This window comes from Bos indicus, chromosome 13 (genome assembly GCF_029378745.1).
Source record: "Bos indicus isolate NIAB-ARS_2022 breed Sahiwal x Tharparkar chromosome 13, NIAB-ARS_B.indTharparkar_mat_pri_1.0, whole genome shotgun sequence".
In the NCBI taxonomy this organism is placed as follows: Eukaryota; Metazoa; Chordata; class Mammalia; order Artiodactyla; family Bovidae; genus Bos; species Bos indicus.
In genome coordinates, this window is record NC_091772.1 from 66,009,261 (window position 1) to 66,028,993 (window position 19,733).

The 19,733-nt window shown below is 41.3% G+C and overlaps 1 pseudogene; it reads right to left on the minus strand.

Annotated features, from left to right (window-relative positions):
• Positions 1-1,269: 1,269 nt before the first annotated feature.
• Positions 1,270-17,286, minus strand: LOC139186577 (glucosamine-6-phosphate isomerase 1 pseudogene; annotated as a pseudogene).
• Positions 17,287-19,733: the final 2,447 nt, after the last annotated feature.

Consider the following 19,733-nt stretch of genomic DNA (forward strand, 5'->3'; position numbering starts at 1 on the left):
GGATCTTTCCGACCCAGGGATCAAACTTGGGTCTCCTGCATTGTAAGCGGATGCTTTACTATCTGAGCTATTAGGGAAGACCATGTTCATATGTGTCTATATATAAATATATTGGGAATATGTGGTATTTTTCCTACCTTTGGATAGTGCTGCTAAAATTAATCTGTAAAAGAGTTCTATTGCATTGGCTTAACACGAACAAGCATTATATAAATTAAGTCTATTTGCAAAAATGTAATAGAACCTAACCCAAATGTTTTTCAAGTTCACGTGATCTAGGGTGAATCTTTAGGAAATAAAAGCTAGTTTAAGTTTGTTGGTTTAATACAGACATTCCGTTAGCATTGCCAACATTAAGTATAACACTTTTTAAGGAGTTTTTAAAAAATAAGTTTATTTATTTATTATTAATTTCTGGCTGTGCTGGGTCTTTGTTGCTGTGCACAATCTTTCTTTAGTTGTGGTGAACACGGGCCCTAGGGCGTGTGAGCTTCAGCAGTTGTAGCTCATGGGCTCTAGAGCACTCTGGCTCAGCAGTTGTGGTACATAGACTTAGTTACCCCTGGAGATGTGGAATCGTCTCAGACTAGGGATTGAACCCACGTCTCCTGCATTGGCAGGTGGATTCGTAACCCCTGATCACCAGGAAAATCTCAAGTATAACATTTTATTCTACTTAGGTTTACTAAAAGTCAAATAAGCTCATGTTATCTCTGTTACAAAATTTGTCAGTCAGAAAAATAACTTAGGATGACTGATGTTATCTAATGTCTAGTGAAGTATTTTAATAGGAGATCTAAACATGGTTGTTAAGAACAAATGAATTAAATGTAAGTAAGTTGAGTTTTTAGGCAAACTTTTTAGCAATGATATATCTGCTTAAAATCCATGGGGTCACAAAGAGTTGGCTATGACTTACGCACTGAACAATTACTTAAAATAGTTTCCCAGGGGGACTTCCCTGGTGGTCCAGTGGCTAAGACTCTGTGCTCCCAAAGCACGGGGCCTGGGTTCAATCCTTGGTTAGGGAACCATATCCCACATGCCACAGCTAAAGATCCTGCATACCAGAAAGTAAAGATCCCATGTGCCGCAACTAAGGCCCCAGGCAACCAAATAAATATTTTAAATAAATAAAATGGTTCTCAAATCTCACTGGTAACTTACACCTTTAGAGTTTTACTAAATTAAGTAATAAGTTAAATTTTAAGTTAAATTCATTGAATATCTATTTCCAAATAAGATGATATTGAATTAATTACTGAACATAGACTTCTTTTTACAGAGAAACTAAAGTATTTGATGCCAGTCTGAGAAATTTTCTATGAGAAAGCATGTTTCTAGAAATGATAAAAATTATTTATAAGGTTGCCAATATACAGAATGCCAATGTAAAACATAGGTCATAATTGCTATTTAGTTCTTATTAATTTTCAAATTAAAGTTTTCTCAGGATTTTTAAGTGGGGAAGTTAAAAATCTTAAGAAGGATTTTTAAGTTGGTGTTGGAGAAGACTCTTGAGAGTCCCTTGGACTGCAAGGAGATCCAACCAGTCAATCCTAGAGGAAATCAGTCCTGAATATTCATTGGAAGGACTGATGCTGAAGCTGAAGCTCCAATACTTTGGCCACCTGATGTGAAGAACTGACTCATTGGAAAAGACCCTGATGCTGGGAAAGATTGAAGGCAGGAGGACAAGGGGATGATAGAGGATGAGATGGTTGGATGGCATCACCGACTCAAAGGACATGAGTTTGAGCAAGCTCCGGGAGTTGGTGATGGACAGGGAGGCCTAGCATGCTGCAGTCCATGGGGTCACAAAGAGTTGGACACGACTGAGCAATTGAGCTGAAGGATTTTTTAAAAATTCTAATATATGTGATTAAAGCTAAATAAATAGACAAATAAGTAAAAACATCTCCATATATGAGGAAAGTAGGATGTCTGTTTTCCGTAAAAGAAAGTTTATGAAGAAGGAATCTTTAGAAAGGACTTTCATGCCTGGTTAAGACTAGAAATGATTGAAATGAATTTAATTAAATGAATTTTAATATCAAAAGTAAACTGGTACAAAACTGGAATTTGTTTTTCTATGTTTAAAGGACAAATAATTTTTTTTTTTTCCCTAATGGTCTGGTCTTCAAATAAGAAATTATGAAAGGTTTTTGTTTAAGTAATATGTTTGGCTTTCTCCCTCTGTTAAAAGGACAGTTTTTTGTTTTTGATTTTTTTCCTATCTGTCTGCTCTTGATAAGAAATAAGGAAGATTTTTCTTTACCGTTAAGTAATATGCCTAGGGAAAAAAACAAACATCTTGTATCTTATCAAAATAATCATGTCTTTATCATATGATAACTTAAGTAATGCAAGTCCTCTTGATAACTAAGATTTGCTCAGAACTGTGGTGGTGGTTCAGTCGCTCAGTGATGTCTGACTCTTTGCGACCCCATGGACTGTAGCCTGCCAGGTTCCACTATCCATGGGATTCTCCAGGCAAGAATACTGGAGTGGGTTGTCATTTCCTTCTCCAGGGGATTTTCCAGATGTAGGGATCCAACTCAGGTCTCCTGCATTGCAGGTGTTCTTTTGCACTGCAGGTGGACTCTTCACCTCTGAGCCCTCTGAGAAGCCCAACCTTCCCTATTTGCCTGTGAATTCTTTGTTATCTTGGTTAAATGAATAACTAAGCATTGTTTCATAGTGATGTATGATCCTATTTGACTATTTTAAAACTTTGGATATTTTTGACAAACTTCCCCAAATCAAATTCCAAATGAATTCTTTTTGACTTAGAACTAACTTGAGATAAGAGATATTTCAGAGATCTCAAAGATTTATTCTCTCTCATTGTAAAGGAAGAGATATTAAACTAATTAGATGCACTCGATATGTTTAAATTGTAGGGGAAGAATTGTCAAATAAGTAATGTTTAGCCTTCTTTATGTTGTGTCTATGTGGGTATGTGTTTTAGGTGTTCAAGAAATTGTGTGAAATTCCTAGAAGTCTGATATGTCCTGACATAAAATGTTGTCTGTCATCAAATAGAAGCTCACACTAAAAGGACTGAGTATAAGGGGAAAGTCCTAGCTGACTTTCATGCAAAGGCAGCAGCAACAGAATATGTAAATATTGTGGCATTTGTAGATGAAATCCATTCTGCTTCTTCAGAAGAATTGACCTCTCGTTGTCAGACTTTTCCTATCCTGATATCTTGTAACATGGCAACAAACTGCTCCTGAATCAGAGAAATTAAGATGGGTAAACACTGGATGTAAATTAAATTAACAGTGGAGGCTACAGGAAAACCAAAACAACTGCTTGGTACTTCCTGGCTTCCTGGCAAACTAAATTTTTTTTTTTGTCTTTGCACTCTACCTACCACAGCACATTTATGATGACTAATCATTTAAGCTTCTGTGGTCCAAAACACTGACTTTCGTTTTGCTTAATCTCAGATCCACCCCTTCAGGAAAAAACAGACTGGTGACTGTATCTACTGGAAATGACACCTTAACAGTGACATCTTCCAACCTTGTTGGAGGGGACCTTGACAGGTATTGTTAACTAAATTTGTGCTGTTAAACCTAAGGACGTTGACTCATAGATTCCTGTTTCTCATTTAAAGAAGGAACCGTCTCCTTCCTGGATGTCACAACAAGTCTACAGACCTGAAAGCAAAGTTAATCAAAGGTCAGGATAATGAAGCAGATGAAATCTGTTGTGAACGGCTTTCCCAAGATTCCAGACCACATGGACCATCTAATGCAGGAGTCTCTAGCCTCCAGGATCTAATGCCTGATGATTTGAGGTGGAGCTGATGTAATAATAATAATAATAATAATAATAAAGTGCACAAGTGTAATGCACTTGAATAATCACAAAACTGGTCCCTGGTGCTAAAAAGGTTGAGAACTGCTGAATGTCATACAATTAATAAGTCATATGAAAAAATAAATAATTGCTATGAATGACCTAATACCAGGTCTTGGAGAAATACTAAAAGGAATAATGATAGCTAGACATCTGGAGATGACTGACCACTCCAATAAGATTCTTCTTAATAAAGGTTTTTGAACTTTTATTATTTTGAGTGCCTCTGAAGTCTCACTTCCTAGATTACTCCTTGTTGCTCAAATATGGCCATAAACTTTCTAAAACCATATCTTTCGCATAGACACCATTTTCCTTCCTCTGTGTGACATGACTTTCTGGGAAGAGCCTTCCCAGCACAGGGGAAGTTGATGCTGATGTCAAATAACCAGATGGTTGATCATTGATGCCTCCCAAAGAAAGATCTTGATCAAAAGGGGGGAAATGTGAAAGAAAAGTCAAAATGGAGTAGGTATTGCTAAGAGAGGTCACTAAGATGGAGCTGAAAGGCCACTGAGGAAACAGGACTTGTGCATATCTCAGCCTGGAGGGAAACTGAACTTTTGACCATTGCTATCTTAACACAGGCATCCAGAACATCTGCCAGAAATGCAAGATACTTATTGACCTTACCCCAAAACAACTCGTGGCAGCCTATTCCTTAATAACAAATGCTTCTTTATGTCAGAGTCAATGACAATTCTCACCCAAACACAAAACTCTAACAACCTTGTGATTTTTGCCATGTAAGCCTGATTCATTTTCTTCTTCTGAGCACTCTTTTGGTTTTCACCTAAATCTATGTCTCCTGAACTGCAATTCTTAATATTCTAATAAAGTCTTTGTATGTGACCCAGAAGCACCTGTGCAGAATATTTATTATGTCACCTTTCCCCCTACCTCCAGCTACTTTTATCCCATAACTGTTACCAAACTGAACTTGGGTCCACTTACCTCCTGTGCAGCAAAACCAATTTATTAACACCTGGTTGTAGTGATGAAAGGGCTTCCCTGGTAGCTCAGCTGGTAAAGAATCCACCTGCAATGCAGGAGACCTGGGTTCAATCCCTGGGTTGGGAAGATCCCCTGGAGAAGGAAACAGCTACCTACTCCAGTATTCTGGCCTGGAGAATTCCATGAACTGTATAGTCCATGGGGTCGCAAAAGTTGGACATGACTGAGCGACTTTCACTTTCACTTTCAGAATGATGAAAAGTACAGCTTTTATTGCAGGTGCCAAACATGGGGTATGGGCAGCTCATGCTCAAAAGACCCAAACTCTCTGATAAGGGGTTTTAGGGAACAGTTTTTAAAGCCAACTTTTGGGTGAGGGCCGCAGAGGGCATAGCTTTCTTCTGATGGGGGGATGGTGAGGTAATGGGTTATATTCCAGGAATCTTGTGCTCCACATGAAGTCACCATCCTCCACCTGGGTGGGGAGACTTAGTTCCTATAAAAACAACTCAAGATATGTATTGGATTGTTGTGTGTATCTCTTGAGGAAGAGATTCTTATATTGCTGCACTCTTGTCATTACTTTTCTATTTAACTGCTTTTCCTTTGTTTCTTCATTCCCTCATTTCTGTAATAGGTAATTGCTTGAATCTGCCCTTTGGAACTCAGGGAAGATCTAGAAGGCTGAAACCTTTTTCCTACAAATGAGAAATGGGGGACATGGAAGAGCTTTTGTACTCAGGAGGGCTCTGCAGTGTCCTGCTCACTTTTTAGACCATCCTACTTATCCCATAAGCACTCCAGTCCTTCTGCCTTCAGGGAGGCAGATCTGAGATTTGTTCCCCCATCTCTTCACTTGGCTGTCTTATGTATAAACTTTGACTGTAAACCTTGGCGTTTCAGTATTTTGCTTGCTGCACACTGGGCAGATGGACCTGGTTCAGTAACACCAACTGTGCTAGCACCTTGATTTTGGTTTTCCAGCCTCCAGAACTGTTGAGAAAATGAATTTGTTGTTTAAGCCACCCAGTCCATGGTATATTGTCATGGGAGCCCTAGCAGACTTGATACACACCTCCAACATGCTTGTACTATGTGATATCCACTCCTGAGTTGATGTCCTGAGGTCGGACATTTTGATTTAGTGGTTCGCAATGTTTGGGCCCCAAACTTCTGACAACCATGGAGCTGGTTACAACCAAGAACCCTTGTGCTATTGCATACCATACAAAATAAAGTCTCATACATACTTGTCTATTTCTCCATTCTAAGTGTGCTATCATTTATATTTATCATTTATTACATTATCATATGATAAGATATCATATAATAAATATACATTTATCATCTATCACATTTTAAAAGTACATATTAATTCAAATGTTAAGGAAGGCTTTGATCTTTTAAAAAATATTCTTTCCTCAAAGTTAAGTATCTGTTACATAGTAATCCTTCTCATCTAAAAACATTACCCTATCTCAAGAAGGTCTAAAGGCATTTTAGTGTTTGGGAGTTGTTAAATACTGTGATTGACAAGGAAAATAGTTTCAGATTTTTTATTAAGGGGAGGTGGGGCCTCCCTTGTGGCTCAGATAGTAAAGAATCCATCTGCAATGCAGGAGACCTGGATTCAATCCCCGGATCAGGAAGATCCCCTATAAAAGGGAATGGCTACCTATTCCAGTATTCTTGCCTGGAGAATTCCATGGACAGAGGAGCGTGATGGGCTAGAGGCATGGGGTTTCAGAGAGTCAGACACAACTAAGCAACTAACACTTTCACTTTTCTTTCACTTTTCACTTTAGAGCTGATAAGCTGGGTGGGATTGGATGGTTGTCTTTAGAGTTGCATTTGAAAAACAAATATATAATAAGTTCCCTACATATAAACCTTCAAATTGCAAACTTTCAAAGATGTAAACCTGGAACTTCCCTGGTAGTCCAGTGCTTAAGACTTCATCTTCCAATGCAAGGGGTTTGGGTTCGATCCCTACTCAGGGAGCTAAAATCCAACATGCCTCGTGGTGAAAAAAAAACAAAATGTAAAAGAGAAGCAATGTTATAGCAGATTCAATAAAGACTTTAAAAAAATCAGTTCAGTTCAGTTCAGTCGCTAAGTCATGTCCAACTCTTTGCGACCCCATGAATCGCAGCACGCCAGGCCTCCCTGTCCATCACCAACTTCTGGAGTTCACTCAAACTCATGTCCATCAAGTCGGTGTGCCATCCAGCCATCTCCTCTGTCATCCCCTTCTCCTGCCCCCAATCCCTCCCAGCATCAGGGTCTTTCCCATTGAGTCAACTCTTCACATGAGGTGGCCAAAGTATTGGAATTTCAGCCTCAGCATTAGTCCTTCCAATGAACACCCAAGACTGGTCTCCTTTAGGATGGACTGGTTGGATCTCCTTGCAGTCCAAGGGACTCTCAAGAGTCTTCTCCAACACCACAGTTCAAAGGCATCAATTCTTCGGCGCTCGGCTTTCTTCACAGTCCAACTCTCACATCCATACATGACCACTGGAAAAACCATAGCCTTGACTAGACGGACCTTTGTTGGCAAAGTAATATCTCTGCTTTTCAATATGCTATTGATTGGTCATGACTTTCCTTCCAAGGAGTAAGCGTCTTTTAATTTCATGGATGCAGTCACCATCTGCAGTGATTTTGGAGCCCCAAAAATAAAGTCTGACACTGTTTCCACTGTTTCCCCATCTATTTCCCATGAAGTGATGGGACCAGATGCCATGATCTTCGTTTTCTGAATACTGAGCTTTAAGCCAACTTTTTCACTCTCCTCTCTCACTTTCATCAAGAGGCTTCTTAGTTCCTCTTCACTTTCTGCCATAAGGGTGGTGTCATCTGCATATCTGAGGTTATTGAGATTTCTCCCGGCAATCTTGATTCCAGCTTGTGCTTCTTCCAGTCCAGCGTTTCTCATGATGTACTCTGCATAGAAGTTAAATAAGCAGGGTGACAATATACAGCCTTGACGTACTCCTTTTCCTATTTGGAACCAGTCTGTTGTTCCATGTCCAGTTCTAACTGTTGTTTCCTGACCTGCATACAGGTTTCTCAAGAGGCAGGTCAGGTGGTCTGGTATTCCCATCTCTTGAAGAATTTTCCACAGTTTACTGTGATCCACATAGTCAAAGCCTTTGGCATAGTCAATAAAGCAGAAATAGATGTTTTTCTGGAACTCTCTTGCTTTTTCGATGATCCAGCGGATGTTGGCAATTTGATCTCTGACTCCTCTGCCTTTTCTAAAACCAGCTTGAACATCTGGAAGTTCATGGTTCACGTATTGCTGAAGCCTGGCTTGGAGAATTTTGAGCATTACTTTACTAGCGTGTGAGATGAGTATAGTAGTACAATATTTTCAAGCCCAGGATGTCTGTAAGCAAGCGAAAAGGAGTGGTGATGTAGCTGGTATTGCTAAGAAGCACCAAGTGAAAATAATGGAACTTTCTGTGCAACACGAAGAGCTTACTAATGAAGGCCTGATGGAATTGGAGGCCCAGAGGAAGGACGAATAGAAACAAGAGGAAGAAGTAGTAACTGAAGAATGGAAGCGATTCATGACACAGGAAATGGTGAGGGGATTTTCCTTATTTGAGGAGGCACTGTTAGTTTCTGAGGCACAGGAGCCGAATGTAGAACAGTGCACAAAGGATGCAGCAGCCATTCAAAATGTAATCCAGTGCTACCATGTCATCTACAATGAGAAAAAAAGAGCCAATACCTAGTCATCACAGGCTTCCCAGGTGGCTCAGAGGTTAAAGTGTGTGCCTGCAATGCGGGAGACCTGGGTTCAATCCCTGGGTTGGGAAGATCCCCTGGAGAAGGAAACGGCAACCCACTCCAGTATTCTAGCCTGGAGAATCCCATGGAAGGAGGAGCCTGGTGGGCTACAGTCCACAGGGTCGCAAAGAGTTGGACAGAACTGAGCGACTTCACTTTCACTTTGACCCAGTCATCACTGGACCATTTTTTCAAGCGGGTTCATTCGCTCAGTCGTGTCCGACTCTTTGTGACCCTGTGACCTGCAGCTCTCTAGGATTCCCTGTCCATCACCAACTCCCAGAGCTTACTCAAACTCATGTCAAGTGGGTAGATAGAGCTGAATCCAGCAAGGAACCAGAACCTGTGCCATCAGTGTCAAGCGTGAGTGATATTGCAGCTTGCCCTCCTCTTTTTGCTGATGATCCTTCAGCTCTACCATCTCCCACCCTCTCCCTCCTCCAGTCCGTAACTCTTCTTGCCTGTCCACTGGATGCCAGCCCCTCTGTGCCAGGTGCTGTACTGTACTACTGTACTTTTTAAGGTACTGTACTGTAAGATTAAAAATGTTTTATTTTTTGTCTTTGTTTTTTATGTATTATTTGTGTGAAAAGTATTATAAACCTATTTACAGTATAGTACTATATAGTCAATTATGTTAGTTGGGTACCTAGGCTAACTTTGTTGGACTTATGAACAAATTGGACTTGCAAACACACTCTTGGAATGGAACTTGTTCATTTGTAGGGGACTTACTGTATTGTGTTTTCCTATATTGTGAGTTAGAGTATGTCAATACACATAGTAATGTTTAAGATACTCTTATTTGGGGGACTTCCCTGGTGGTCCAGTGGCTAAGACTCCCCACTTTCAATGCAGGGAATGAGGGTTCGATTCTTAGTCAGGGAACTAAGATCCCACATGCTGCAGCCAAAATAAACAAAAACAACTGAAAACAAAACAGTAAGATGCTCTTATTCACATATTTTCAAAAGACTGAGAAAACATCAATTTTCCCTACTAATTAGAAGTATAATTTACATGTGAGGCAGCTTTAGGGCACTGAACATTCTCCCATCTAGTGTGCTCTGAGTATCTGGGAATAAGCTGGCACTGGATTCTGAGCAGGAGAGCAGGGTTCCTTGGAGAAAAAGACCCTTTTCAGTGCCAACCTGACTCAATTTTCAGGATGTTGGTGAAAGCTGATGGTAAAGTAGGAAATTTAGGGAACATGTAATAAAGGCAAGGAATCTAGGGCTCCCAAGAGGCAACTGGGAGAGAGGGTTTGGAAGTGAAGGACTGAAGGGAGAAGATTGTTACTGGACCACTGAACAACCCCTCTCCATCCCCAAATATTTGTTGTGAGCAACTTTTTGGATGGAAAGGTTTCAACAAGTTGAATTTCCTGTATGTGTGATGGGGGTGAGAAGATCTGTTCCAAAACAGAAAGAAGTAAAAATGTTTCCCACAGAAGACAGAGAAGCTTAGACAGTTGGTACTTCCCACAATCTGTCACCTCAAGATTAATATCAAAAGACACAGTTTTGAAAAGTTTACAGATTAGAATTGGGCTGCAGTCCATCCAAGGGTGAATGGATAAACAAAATGTGTATGCCAGTATACATAATGGCATATTTACTCATCTTTAGAAGGAAGGAAATCCTCACACATGCTACAACATGCATGAACCCAGAGGATATTATGCTAAGTGAAATAAGCCAATCAGAAAAGAAAAAGTACTGTATGATTTCACCTAGGTGAAGCATCTAAAGTAGTCAAAATAAGAGAAACAGAAAGTAGAATGGTGGTTGCTAGGGGCAGGGAGGGACAGGGAAAAGGGAGCTGTTGTTTAATGGGTATAAAGTTACAGTTTTGCAAGATGAAGTAGTTCTGGAGATTGGCTGTACAACATGAATGTTAATGCCAGTAAACTGTATACTTAAAATGATTAAATGATCAGTTTTATGTTATCCATATGTTACCACACAAAACCCCCGATTTCATTGAATTTTTTAAAAATGGGACTATAGAACCAGAGTGCTTGGGTTTGAATCTTGTGACCTTGGGCAAGTTACATACTCTCTTTAATTTCTTCCTCTGTAAACAGTTTTGTTTTAAGGTTTTATGGGAATTTGGTGTGGCACATAGAAAATGCTTAGTACATTTTGTCACTCACTTATTACATTGTTTAGTCACTCAGTCATGTTTGACTCTGTGTGACCCCACGGGCTGCAGCATGCAAGGCTCCACTGTCCTTCACCGTCTCCTGGAGCTTGCTCAAACTCAAGTCCGTTGATGCCATCCAACTGTCTCATCCTCTCTTGTCCCCTTCTTCTCCTGCCTTCAATCTTGCCCAGCATCAGGGTCTCTTTCTAATGAGTCAGCTCTCTGCATCAGATAGCCAAAGTACTGGAGCTTCAGCTTCAGCATCAGTCCTTCTAATGAATATTCAGGACTGATTTCCTTGAGGATTGACTGGTTTGACCTCCTTGCAGTCCAGGGGACTCTCAAGAGTCTTCTCCAACACCACAGTTCAAAAGCAACAATTCTTCGGTTTTCAGCCTTCTTTATGGTCCAACTCTCATATCCATACATGACTACTGGAAAAACCATAGCTTTGACTATGTGGACCTTTGTTGGCAAAGTAATGTCTCTGTTTTTTAACATGCTGTCTAGGTTGGTCATAGCTTTTCTTCCAAGGAGTAAGTGTCTTTTAATTTCGTGGCTGCAGTCACAAAGAATTGGACGTGACTTAGTGGCTGAACAACAACAAATATGCCCCCTTGTTCATTGTAGTATGTACGTGCTTAGTACATGTGAGATATAATTATTATAAAAAGCAACCTGGGGACTTTCCTGGTGGTCCAGTGGTTAAGACTCTATGTTTCCACTGCAGTGGGGGGCGTGTGGGGTGAGAGTTCAACCCCTGGTTTGGGGAACTAACATCCCACATGCCAAGAGGCCAAGAAAACCACCAAAAAAAAACAACAACAGAGAAAGCATCACTAAGCCTCTTTCTTCAGTTCCCTAATTCAGCAAATGTTGAGTCCATACTTCCTTCAACGCGTCATTCTATCCTCTGGGAAAACTACAGAAAAAATGTTCCCCCTACATGGTGCTTCATTCACTAGTGGTAGATTCAGATAACAAATGAGTAGATTATACATTCTGGGAAGAAAAAGAAAACATGCTAAGTAAGAGTATAGGAAAGGCTGGGAAGTGCTATGACCTGACACTTGAGCAGAGACCCAAATGAAGTAATGAAGTAAGAGGTACTCCACTATATAATGAATATCTCGTATTTTAGCCAACTTGCAGCAGAGACCCAAATGAAGTAAGGGAGTAAGGGGTACTCCATTATGTAATCAATATCTCGTATTTTAGCCAACTTGCATCATAATATTATAGATTAAATAGTGTCTAATTCTTAACTTTGCAAACATTAGACTCACTAAATTTATTGCAAATGCCAGTATCTAAAACAAATTCAACAAAGAAATAAATCTAAAACCTTTTAAATCTTTATTTTTTCCTTGAAAGTACTAGATTTAATAGAAAATATCACACTGTAAAATAAGTCCATTGATTCATTAGGTTAAAACAGAATGACAGGACTTCCCTGGTGGTCCAGTGGTTAAGAATCCATCTGCCAATGCAGGGGACATGGGTTCGATTCTTGGTTGAAGAAGATTCCACATACTGCAGGGCAACTAAGCCCATGTGCCACAACTACTGAGCCTGTGCTCCCGAGCCTGAGAGCTGCAACCACTGAAGCCTGAATGCCCTAAAGCCTGTGCTCCACAACAGAAGCCACTGCAATTAGAAGCCCCCACAGTGAGAAGCCTGCACACTGCAACTAGAGAGCAGCCCCCGCTTGACTCAACTAGAGAAAGCCCACATGCAGCAACGAAGACCCAGTGCAGCCAAAAATAAATATATCTATAATAATAAACTTTAAAAATGAAACAAAAACAAAAAAACAGAAGGACAGCACAATCACGTATAAAAGCTAAAAAGGAAACGCTGGTACCAAACACAGCAGTTAAAGCCTGAGCCAGGCTCTGAAAGACCTTTCCAGAAATAGAGGCAGGAGCGACTTCAAACAGACACAAACACTGGGAGGAGGAGAAGGCAGCATCTAGACCATCAAGGCATAAGAGGGAATGGAAGGCAGAGCGATAGACTCATCCTGTGAACAAGGAGTGAAGGGTAACGGGGCAAAAGTGTACTTCCTGATGTTCTGGGAACATCAGACCACACCACACAGACCCAGGAGGTTAGAAGGGCAGAACATTTTAAGTGGAGAAAGGATATTAGACGACTGTAGAAGCACTTGATATATTTCTTGGCGGTCAACTCTTAGGGACACAGAAAACACGTATCTCTGGTATTGTTTCTAAACTCATAATTGAGCTATTTCCCCTGACCCCATACCCCTGGCTCAACATAACATTGAATCTTGGTTGTGTCTGTTGCCCCCATGAACTTCCTACATATGAATGAGTGTATATAAGAGAGGCACCATAGTGAGACCTTGGAACAAAACACAGGATCTCTGCCTTTCTCCTGGTGCTGGAGCGTCCCTGAGAGATAGGAGTCTGATGAGGCTGGGCCACTTGAGGCACTGAGTTCATAGGCAAAAGCCTTCTCTTTAGCCCCACCCACCCGAATCCTCTCTCAAGGAGGCCTCTGAGTTCATGAAAAGGCCAACTGAGAGAGCAGAAAAAAACGGCTGGGCAAAGTTTTCCTAGCTGGGGAAAAACAGTGAGGGAGAGTTTTCGTCCCATGGCACATGTTACTGACTAAAGGGACTGCTGCCTTACACTGATTTTAGACATTGAGTTTGTTCCTTGATCCGGAACAATGATTCTAAAACAAGGGGCAGGAAGACAGGCTTTTAAGACTTTCCAAAGAGGTTTTGTCCAATACACATAAGCCCCAAGCTCCCTCTCAATTGAGAATCAGTGCATGTAATGATAGACATTCCTGACGGGAGTATATTGTACACATGAACAGTGTTAGAGGCACAATAAAAAGTTAAAAACCCCGAATCTGTGGGGCAAACATCAAAATTATGTAGTGATTTTTTTTCTGATTAAATTATAAATTAGCTGAATTCCATGACTAGACTCCACACTGCACCACCAAGAACAAGTTCACCCATTTAGCTAGTAACCATACTAGATTAAAGAAAAACAATTCTGTCCTCCTAAAGACAATCTTCAGAGAGACCCACCTGTCCCAGTGAGGTCCTTGAGACTACAAGTAGCATCAGCTAATCAGTGTATGGCTTCTTAAAAGGCTGGCTTTTCTGTTTCTTTCTCTTTGATATTGCACAGGGGGTCCACCAACTTGTTATGAACAAGCTTTAAATCTCTGAAATACTTGACAATCTTCACTTTCATCTCCAGGGTGGCATCCTCATCACACATAAGTACCATGTGGGGATGCTGTGGGAAGACAAACATGGTCCACAGATGGTTCACTCCCTCCTCAATGGCCTTGTGCAGAGCAAACACCTTGTGAACCCTGTGATGAGGATCACCACCTCTCTAGCACCCATGACAGTCAGTGCCCATGCCCACTGTCAGGGCCATGGTGGGCACCTTGGTGAGATTACCACTGAAGAACCTAGCACTGGCCAGGATGGTGTCCATGGCCAGCATCTTCACATGGGTCCTGGACAACAGACTGGAGCCTGACTTGTAAAAGGCAATGTGTTCATCAAGGCCCATCCCTCCAACAAACAGCTCAATCCCTACCTGCAGCCTTGATTGTCTCTTCAAAGGCATCACACTCAGCCTGTAGGCCAACTACATTCCCATCCAGAATTTGGGTGTTTTCTGGGAGGATGTCAATGTGTTTGAGGAAGGTGTCTCACATGAAGGAGTGGTAACTCTCCCAGTGGTCTCAAGGAAGGCCCACATACTCATCCATGTTGAAAGTCTTCAATATTGGAAGGACAGGTCTTCATTCTTATAGTACTCAATCAGCTTCTTGTAGCAGCCAAGTGGGGGTGCTCCCAGAGGGGAGCCCCAGAGTGAAGTACTTGTCTGGTCTTGCACTAAACTGGTGATGCAGTTCCTGATATATTTGGCTGAGTACTCACTGGCCTGAGAATAGTGGTCCAGAATGTTGTGCTTCATCTTGTCGAGAATACCTCCTGCAGTGGCTGCAGTGACTGTGCTAATCTTTCCTTGTTTGACGATAACATAAATAATTCACTGGCTGCCTGCTCTGGAGCTCACACACCACAAGTAAAGAATCCGTGCGTCACAGTGAACAGATCCTGAATGACACAATGAAAACCCTATGTGCCGCTACTAAGACTCAAAGCAGTCAAACAAATGAATACTAAAAAAATAATAATAATCCTTTGGAACACAAGCATTAATACTGTCAGAGAGGTAAAACTTAGACATTGCAAAAAGGATATAGTCTTCCCTCATGGCTCAATAGGTACAGAATCTGCCTGCAATGCAGGAGACCCGGGTTTGATTCCTGGGCTGGGAAGATCCCCTGGAGAAGGAAATGGCAACCCACTCCAGTATTCTTGCTTGGACAATACTATGGACTGAGGAGACTGGCAGATTACAGTCCATGGGATCACAAGAGTCGGACACGACTTAGCAACTAAACCACCACCACCAAAAAGGATATATGAAGTTACATATATGATCCATTTTTATTAATACTTTAAAAATACATAATAAATTCACTGAAAAAAAGTCTAGGAAGATTCACATCAAGAGGTCACTGAAGCGCAGTCATTATGGAAAACAATATGGAGGTTCCTTAAAAAACTAAAAATAGAGTTGCCATGTGATTCAGCAATCCCACTCCTGGGCATATATCTGGAAAAGATGAAAACTCTAATTCAAAAGGAGCAAATACTGTTGCAAAAGTCCAAAAGACTTGCTTGATGCAGAGTTGCCACAAACTTTCAATTTGTTAAAAAAAAAAAAAAAAGCAATTATCTGTAAAAATCAATAAAGCAAAGCACAGTATGATGAAGATTGTGGTGGTAGTTATACAATCATACATAATTACTAAAATTCATCAAACTGTACACTTAAGATGGGTATATTTTATTCTATGTAAATTATACCTCAATGAAGCTGGGAAAAATTCATCATAGTATAAAACAAGATTTATACAATTTCCTCATGTGAAAAAACAATGTTTTTTAAATTTGAAAAGGTGACCTCTGTTTGGTGGGAATATAGTTTTTATTTTTTTGCTTATATATAATCTGTTTTCTACAATGAATGTTATTTTCCATAATTATTTCCTGAAGTGATGGTGACCTAACTGAGGTGAGTAAGCAATTAAGTTCCACTTGGTTTGGTGAGACAGTGCCAGAGCAGATGTTTGAACCCAGATCTCTGTATTTCTGATCATTAGATTGGTACCTTCTGAGCTTCCTGGGTAAGAATAGCAGCCTGGGATGCTTAACAAAGCTGTTTGTGTACTACACTTTAAATCTGCATAGTTAATAAACCTGCAAAGGTGATTCATGGGAAAATGTGATGGAACCACTGACACAGGTAGAATCTGAAACCTCAGGAACATTTTCTTCAACATATTAAGGATCTATCATCAACACCAAATAATCCCACGTGTGTTATTAGTTATCCCACCTGGAATCTATTACGATGAATCCTTCCTGGAAAGTCATCTTCTTTATGAAGCCATCACTGACTAGGACTCCATACCTGCTCAGTTGGGTAACCCTTGGTGGTTTCTTTTCTATCTCCACTACTAGGACATTAAAACACAGAGCTCTTCCTGCCCAGGTAAAAGTTTCCTTAATTCAGGGATTGGCACTGATACTAGGGCTGGATAATTCTTTATTGTGAGCCTGCCCAGTACAGTGTAGGATGTTTAGCAGCATCTTTGGCTCCTGTCTGCTAGCTACCTACTGGGCACCACCTCTCATACCCAGTTGTGACAAACCAAAATGCAAAAATGTCATTGCCAATGTCCCTGAAGGTGGTAAAATTTACCAAGTTAAAAATGACTAACTTGTCTCTCATCAGGCTAAACATCCTCTAATCAGTCCTCCACATAGCTTCCAGATTTCTAAAACTTGTTATTCAAAGCACAGTCCTTGGCCTAGCAGCACTGGTGTTAGGTAAGAGCTTGTTAAAAAAGCAAAATCTCAGACCCAACACCAGACTGCATTTTTTTTAATTTTTTTTTATTTTTAAACTTTACATAATTGTATTAGTTTTGCCAAGTATCAAAATGAATCTGCCACAGGTATACATGTGTCCTGGTGATTTCTATGCTCTTAAAATTTGAGAAACACTGCCAGAAACATCTCTGACTTGCTTGAGGTTAAATATCACTTGAAACAGAGATTAACAAAATTCCTAAGTTCTTCTCCTGAAGATTTCATTCCTTGGGTCAAGGGTGGGGCCTAGGAGTCAAGTGTCTCAGGTAATCCTTACCTTTGGGCAACTTAGGGAACTGCTGCTCTAAAATACACATCAGATTTTGTCCTTATCCACATAAAATTAAAAAACCACTTTGGGACTTTCCGGGTGGTCCAGAGGCTAAGATTACGTGCTCCCAAAGCAGGGGGCCTATGTTAATCCCTAGTCAGGGATATAGATCCTACATGCCGCACCTAAGTGTTCTCATGCTGGGTCCCGCATATCACAACAAAGATGGAAGAGCCCATGAGCCCCAACTAAGACTACCCACCCACCCCAGCCCCACCCCCGCCTTGTGTGCAAGCTCAGTCATGTCTGGCTCTTTGCAACACCATGGACTGCAGCTCACCAGGCTCCTCTGTCCATGGAATTTTCCTGGCAAGGATACTGGAGAGGGTTGCCATTTTCTTCTCCAGAGGATCTTCCAAACCCAGGGACTGAACCTGCATCTCCTGCACTGGCAGGTGGATTCTTTTCCATGCACTTGGGAAGCCCTGCAGCCAAGACCCAGCACAGTCTAAATTAAATAAATATTAGAAACAAAACACTTTAGTGGCGCCCCCTTGACCTATATACCAGTGATTCTCACCTTAGGTACTCACCTGTTGTTGCTGTTCAGTTGCTAAGTCATGTCCGACTCTTGGCAACCCCATGGATTGCAGTATGCCAGGCTTCCCTGTCCTTCACCATCTCCTGGGGCTTGCTCAAACTCATGTCCATTGAGTCGGTGATGCCATCCAATCAACAAATCCTGTCACCCCCTTCTCCTCTTGCCCTTAATCTTTCCCAGCATTAGGATCTTTTCTGCTGAGTTGGCTCTTCACATCAGGTGGCCAGTGTATTGGAACTTCAGTTTCAGTATCAAACCTTCCAATGAATATTCAGGATTGATTTCCTTTAGGATTGACTGGTTTGATTTCCTTGTAGTCCAAAGGACTCTCAAGAGTCTTCTCCAGCTCCACAGTTTGAAAGGATCGATTCTTTGGTGCTCAGCCTTCTTTATGGTCCAACTCTCACATCTGTACATGACTACTGGAAAATCCATAGCTTTGACTATATAGACCTTTGTGGGCAAAGTGGTGTCTCTACTTTTTAATATGCTGTCTAGGTTTGTCATAGCTTTTCTTCCAAGGTGTCTTTCTGCAGCGTCTTATGGCTACAGTCACAGATGGCAGTGATTTTGGACTCACCTAGGTTGGTCATAATTTTTCTTCCAAGGAGTAAGCATCTTTTAATTTCATGGCTGCAATCACCATCTGCAGTGATTTTGGAGCCCCCCCAAAATAAAGTCTGACACTGTTTCCACTGTTTCCCCATCTATTTCCCATGAAGTGATGGGACCAGATGCCATGATCTTCGTTTTCTGAATGCTGAGCTTTAAGCCAACTTTTTCACTCTCCTCTTTCACTCTCATCAAGAGGCTTTTTAGTTCCTCTTCACTTTCTGCCATACGGGTGGTGTCATCTGCATATCTGAGGTTATTGATATTTCTCCCGGCAATCTTGATTCCAGCTTGTGCTTCTTCCAGCACAGCATTTCGCATGATGTCTTCTGCATAGAAGTTAAATAAGCAGGGTGACAACATACAGCCTTGACGTATTTCTTTTCCTATTTGGAACCAGTCTATTGTTCCATGTCCAGTTCTAACTGTTGCTTCCTGACCTGCATATAGGCTTCTCAAAAGGCAGGTCAGGTGGTCTGGTATTCCCATCTCTTTCAGAATTTCCCACAGTTTATTGTGATCCACACAGTCAAAGGCTTTGGCATAGTCAATAAAGCAGAAATAGACGTTTTTCTGGAACTTTCTTGCTTTTTCCATGATCCAGCGGATATAGGCAATTTGATCTCTGGTTCCTCTGCCTTTCCTAAAACCAGCTTGAACATCTGGAAGTTCACGGTTCACATATTGCTGAAGCCTGGCTTGGAGAATTTTGAGCATTACTTTACTAGCGTGTAAGATGAGTCCAATTGAGTGGTAGTTTGAGCGTTCTTTGGCATTGCCTCTCTTTGGGACTGGAATGAAAACTGACCTTTTCTAGTCCTGTGGCCACTGCTGAGTTTTCCAAATTTGCTGGCATATTGAGTGCAGCACTTTCACAGCATCATCTTTCAGGATTTGAAATAGCTCAACTGGAATTCCATCACCTTCACTAGCTTTGTTCGTAGTCATGCTTTCTAAGGCCCACTTGACTTCACATTCCAGGATGTCTGGCTCTAGGTGAGTGATCATACCATTGTGATTAATTACTTTGCCAACAAAGGTCTGTCTAGTCCAGGCTATGGTTTTTCCAGTAGTCACGTATGGATGCGAGAGTTGGACTGTGAAGAAAGCTGAGTGCCGAAGAATTGATCCTTTTGAACTGTGGTGTTGGAGAAGACTCTTGAGAGTCCCTTGGACTGCAAGGAGATCCAACCAGTCCACTTTAAAGGAGATCGGCCCTGGGTGTTCTTTGGAAGGAATGATGCTAAAGCTGAAACTCCAGTACTTTGGCCACCTCATGAGAAGAGATGACTCATTGGAAAAGACTCTGATGCTGGGAGGGATTGGGGGCAGGAGGAGAAGGGGACGACAGACAATGAGATGGCTGGATGGCATCACAGACTCGATGGACGTGAGTTTCAGTGAACTCCAGGAGATGGTGATGGACAGGGAGGCCTGGCGTGCTGCAATTCATGGGGTTGCAGAGTCGGAAA